This window comes from Alternaria postmessia, assembly GCF_024291825.1.
Source record: "Alternaria postmessia strain BMP 2775 chromosome Unknown scaffold_283, whole genome shotgun sequence".
Lineage (NCBI taxonomy): Eukaryota > Fungi > Ascomycota > Dothideomycetes > Pleosporales > Pleosporaceae > Alternaria > Alternaria postmessia.
This window is the reverse complement of record NW_026260356.1, coordinates 1-5,653: the sequence shown is the minus strand read 5'-3', so window position 1 is coordinate 5,653 and position 5,653 is coordinate 1. Positions and strand designations below refer to the sequence as shown.

Sequence of the window (5,653 nt, the reverse complement as noted above, 5' to 3'; positions counted from 1 at the left end):
TTTTTATTTAACCCCCAAAAGGGGTCTGCCCTTTAGGGTGGCACCCTTTTATGGGTCCCCCCCCCCCCCCCCCCGCAAGCTTGCGGGGGGGGGAGAGGATAGTAGTCGTTCTGGTTTTGAATGCTAGCGGAGATGGCCTTTAGTTAATATTTTATTTGTTTTTGCTTAAGTCAGCAGCAAATATTAGCAAAACAAATAAAATATTTAGGCTATGCCAGCCGTAAGGCTAGGTTTATATAAAAATTGAATTAGTGTAGTTATTTTTGGGTTTATAATTTTTACCCATATTGTATTATTTTATCAATATTCTATCCCCCCCCCCCTTAGGTTTTTTTAGTTATGAAATAACGTCGAAAAAAGGGATAGTAATAATCCGAGTGCTGGAATTGGTAGACAGGACAAATTTAAGCTTTGTTGACGTTATGTCGTGAACGTTCAAGTCGTTCTTCGGATAAAAGGTACACGAAAAACCTCGTCAAGTTAAAAGGCATCAGACCTCTACACTAAGACTTTAAAGTTTACCCACCCCCACTCACCCCGGCGTCTTCTAACTTTTTTTTCTATATAGATTATTTTTCAAAAAAGTCAGAAAATTGGGGCTGCGGATGACTTTTTTTTATACATCGTGATATAAAAAAAAAAGGAGAGTTCCTTTATTGGTAAGAAGGGTTGAGCTGTAAACTCAATAGTATTACGCTTTTAAGAGTTCGAATCTCTTGTCTCCTAAAATAGAATATAATGTATACATTGTATTATAAATATTATTCTAATATAGTTAGTTTTATACATATATTACCTATATCACAAATATCATTATATTTGTTAAAAAAAAAAGTTAGAAGACGGCTGGGTGTTCGAGATGTTGCTTACTTTATTTGAAATCCAAAAAAATGTTAGAAGACGCCGAGGGTAAATTTATTTCAAACAATGTTGCAAACAATTATAGAGGGCGGTTTATACCTCATATTCCTAAATATATAGTTGTTTGTTAATGGCTATAATTATAGGAATAGTAATATATAGTTGTTTGTTAATGGCTATAATAATAATATAGAGTATATTTTTACTTAATCGTACTATAGAATAGCTCTATTTTTACTTATATTGTAGCTATATAATAGTTATGAAAAGGGTAAAGAACAATTTTATATGTTGTATATAGTTAATGAAATGACATTTAGTGGTTATAATGTTGTTAATTTAGACTTATTGTACATTATTGCTATCTTATTAGGTATATTAGTTATTATTAGTAAAAATCCTATAGTATCTGTTTTATTTTTAATAGGTTTATTTTTATGTATATCTGCTTATTTAATTCTAACAGGATTAAACTTTATAGGATTATCTTACTTATTAGTATATGTAGGGGCTGTATCTATTTTATTTTTATTTATATTAATGTTAATAAATGTTAGAATATCTGAACTATTAATAGATAGTATCAATAGTATACCTTTAGCTATATTAGTAGGTAGTTTCTTTAATTATTTTGTTAATAATGTTTTACCATATATGGTTATGACTAATAATTTACTTTATCATTTTAGCATTAAAAAAAATTTAACGAATGTTACATCTGTGTCATGAGATGGATATTTAGCAGAAACTTCTCATATAACAAGTATAGGAAATATACTGTATGGTAATTATTCAATATGATTAATAATTACATCCATTATATTATTACTAGCAATGGTCGGGGCAATAGTTATAACTCTAAAGCCACAAACGAATGCAAAATAATAAAAAAAAATTATAATGATAGTACGTCTTTCCTGTTTGTTTCTTTTTCTGTTTGTTTATTTTTTTTTCCCCATAGAAAAAAAGAAACTAAAAAAAGAAACTTTTTAAACAAAAAAAAGAAACTTTTTAAACAAAAAAAAGAAACTTTTTAAACAAAAAAAAAGAAATTAGCTCAATTGGTAGAGCATCCGTTTTACACGCGGCAGGTTAAGTGTTCGAATCACTTATTTCTTATTACTTATTGATGGTAAGTAAATATATTTATAGAGATCTTAGCTTAATGGTAAAGCGTATGACTTTTAATCATTCTCATAAGGGTTCAAGTCCCTTAGATCTTAAAAAAACATATACGGCTATAGGATAATGGTTAGTCCAATCGTCTTCCAAACGATGTGTACCGATTCGACTTCGGTTGGCCGTATTGGGTCAGTAACTTAATGGTAGAGGACTTTCTTGTCACGAAAGTAGATATCGGTTCAAGCCCGGTCTGACTCGTACTCTATTATAATGAACTTTATCCTTATATTTTCCCCCCCCCCCCCACCCAAAAGGGGGGGGGGGGGGGGGGGAGAGGCGGTTTTTAATTTCATACTCTTCCACTCTCTATTTAACTTTTACAATCTACTCTGTAAATTAAATTCTTTATAAAAAGCCATTCTACACTTAACTTTTCAGTTACATAGTTAACATCCGTTATAGGTTTAACTTCCATATTTAACTCCAATTCTAGTAAAAATTTTTATAAATTTTATACAATAACAGGTAAAAGGAAAAGTTGCTATAGGTAAGGCGAGATATTTGCTAAATATTGTGTTTAACACCTGGTGGTTCAAATCCACTCTTTTCCGAATATAGATATAATATTTATACCCAGATAAACGGATAAAGTTTTTACCCAGATAAACGGATAAAGTTTTTACCCAGATAAACGGATAAAGTTTTTACCCAGATAAACGGATAAAGTTTTTACCCAGATAAACGGATAAAGTTTTTACCCAGATAAAAGGATAGAATTTTTACACATCTAGACAGATAGTATAAACTATACATAATTACAATTATTTCATTATTTTGAATTTAGTGTATTTATGTAATATTTTTATATTTGTTAAGTCTTTATTAGGTAATTATATTGAAAACAATAACAAATCTTTTAAAGGATTAATAAAGAGTGTAGTTAATTTCAAAAATGGGGTTATTAACATTATTGTTTAATTTTAAACATCATTTTATATAAAATGATTGTTCAATTTTATATAAGGTGTTATGAATATTTTTATTCAAAAAAAAAGAGTATAGTTTAATTGGCAAAATAGGAAGCTTCAAACTTCAAATTTCCAGTTCAAGTCTGGATGCTCTTGTTATAATGAAAAGATATATAAGCTTATATACTTTTATATAATACCATTTTTTTTTAAATTGTAATCTTTATATTGTTTCAAATTTTCATATACTATGTGTGTAATAAAGGTTCCTTAGCTTAATAGGTAAAGCGCATTCTTGATAAGGATGTGATCGACGTTCAATTCGTTGAGGAATCAATAAGGTGCGTTAGTTAAATTGGTATAACGACATGCTACGGACATGTTCTTACAAGTTCGAGTCTTGTACGCACTTGTACTTTAAGTATTAATAACATATTTCATTTATTAATTAAAATCCCCGGAGGCGAATTGTGCACACCTATACTACCCCCCCTCTCTGAAAGAGAGGGGGGGGGGGGGCGTATGGAAAAAAAATAAACAAACAGAAAAAAAAGAAAGTAAAGCAATAAACAAGTGAGCAAAAAAAAAAATTAGGGGGAAATATGAAAGATATATTGTATCTTTTAGTTTATAGAAAAAATACAAACTAAAAAAGAGAATTGACTGAGTGGTTTAAAGTGATAAGCTTGAAACTTATTTGATTGAAAGATCACATCCGTTCGAATCGGATATTCTCTGTTATATCTTGATAGATTCTCTGTTTTATCTTGATAGATTCTCTGTTTTATTTTTATAAATAGGTTATCTGTCCCACAATATAAAGATATTATCTTGTATTTTTATAAATAGATTATCTGTTATACAATATAAAGATATTATCTATATTTAAATAGTACATTGTATATTATAAACAGGTTAGAGCCAGGTTGGTTAGGCGCCTCATTTGGGTTGAGGAATTGTTATGTTCGAATCATAATAACCTGAAATGGGATTTTTTTTTAAATCACTTTTATATAAAAATATATAGTAATGTATTTGATATGTAATGTATTATTTCATAATTTTATTACCTTATATTTTTAGATTATAGATTATAAGGATTAACTTTATGGCTAGTATATAAAGAGACTATTATAGAATAATAAAAGGCTGTATATTAAACCATTAGTACCGTAAAAATGATGGACTAGTTTCATTTATTAGGGAAAAGGGTAGAAGAATTTCTATAAAAAAAAACGAAGTGAATTGAAGTATCTTATTAGCTTCAGGAAAATAAATCAAACGAGATTCTATTAGTAGTGTGAATGAAAATAGATATAGGCTTAAAGTAAAATGGATTAATCTGTTTGAATATAGGGGAACCTTCCTCTAAGCCTTAATATAATATACAAGAAATAGAGAATAGTACTGTGAAGGAAGTATGTAAAATAGTAGTCTTATAAGCAGCTCAAGGTAAGTTTAATAAACATATGAGAGCGTACCTTTTGTATAATGGGTCAGCAAGTTCTAGTTAGATGCAAGCAAGTAGTGATTAGTGGTGATAGATTAAATTTAAGAAATTAAATTGAAGAAACATAATTTTAATACACAAAAAAGAATCAATTTGCCTAGATAATCCAATTATTAAGTAATGAATTAGTATCTAATTAGAGACCCGAAGAGTAGTGATCTTACCATGGTCAGGCTTATAAAAGGCCGAATGGGTTATCGTTGTAAAGATATCCAAAGAACTGTGGTAAGTTAGTGAAAGACAATCCTGACTACTATAGCTGGTTTTCCGCGAAACATATGTAAGTATGTAGTTTAAATAACATCATAGCAGGTACAGAACTGTGATCTCGGACAATTTGTGCATTAATATCCTATTAGGGTATATAATGCCTTGTGCATATGGGGGGGTCGTGAAGACTCTATTCGCGAGTATTTGCTCTCGGAAGGGCAATGATGAGTGTTGAACTATCAGACATTTAACGATAAGGTTGTGTGTCAAAAGGGAAACAGCCCAGAACAAGTGTTTAAGGTTCCAAAGTTTTTGTTAAGTGAAAGTAAGGAAGTATTTAAACTATACAACCAGGAAATAGGCTTAGAAGCGGCCATTTTTTAAAGACCTCGTAACAGAGCACTGGTTCAAATGGTTAATTCGTTAACCTAATTAGTTAAAAGCGCCGAAGATATAACGGATCTAAAACAAAACACCGACACCTTGTCCATAATAATTATATTAGGTATAATCCTAGTTTACTATACTTAAAGGTTATTTAAGTATTATTTATGGGGTAGCGGAACATTGGGTAAATAGGTTTTAAATAGATAGTACTCCTTCGGTTCTAAATAGATAGAACTTACCTCTTTCCCAAGTGAGAGAAGGTTGGTCTTTTATTAATTTATAATAACTGACTATACAGGATAATTTATAGTTACGTCTATTTCATAATTACATTTGTAATTTGCTCGCTATATAGCGGGTTACCGTACATATCCCAAGTGAGAATGCTGACACGAGTAACGAAAAAGAGAACTTAGTATTACACTACTATGTAAAATGTTCTCTCGCCTTAAGCTTATGGGAAAGTTAATCGGTCTCTAAATTAAACCTAAAGGATAAAATGATGAGGAGATTATATGTGACAACATAAAGAAATGGAGTAAAATGTTCTGGAAAAGCATATAATATACAAGAAAGGAGCAATGAGGAAATGGAG

At 30.0% G+C, this 5,653-nt stretch overlaps 5 non-coding genes across 5 annotated transcripts; all 5 read left to right on the top strand.

The window, feature by feature from the left end:
- Window positions 1-1,907: 1,907 nt before the first annotated feature.
- On the top strand, window positions 1,908-1,980 carry J4E82_011677. Its single transcript has one exon. It is a non-coding gene; the product is annotated as a tRNA-Val (tRNA).
- A 32-nt stretch (window positions 1,981-2,012) lies between these two features.
- Window positions 2,013-2,084, top strand: J4E82_011676. Its single transcript has one exon. It is a non-coding gene; the product is annotated as a tRNA-Lys (tRNA).
- An 85-nt stretch (window positions 2,085-2,169) lies between these two features.
- J4E82_011675 lies at window positions 2,170-2,241 on the top strand. The gene has a single exon. It is a non-coding gene; the product is annotated as a tRNA-Asp (tRNA).
- Window positions 2,242-3,215: 974 nt separating this feature from the next.
- On the top strand, window positions 3,216-3,287 carry J4E82_011674. Its single transcript has one exon. It is a non-coding gene; the product is annotated as a tRNA-Ile (tRNA).
- Window positions 3,288-3,291: 4 nt separating this feature from the next.
- J4E82_011673 lies at window positions 3,292-3,363 on the top strand. The gene has a single exon. It is a non-coding gene; the product is annotated as a tRNA-Arg (tRNA).
- The last annotated feature ends 2,290 nt before the right edge of the window (window positions 3,364-5,653 follow it).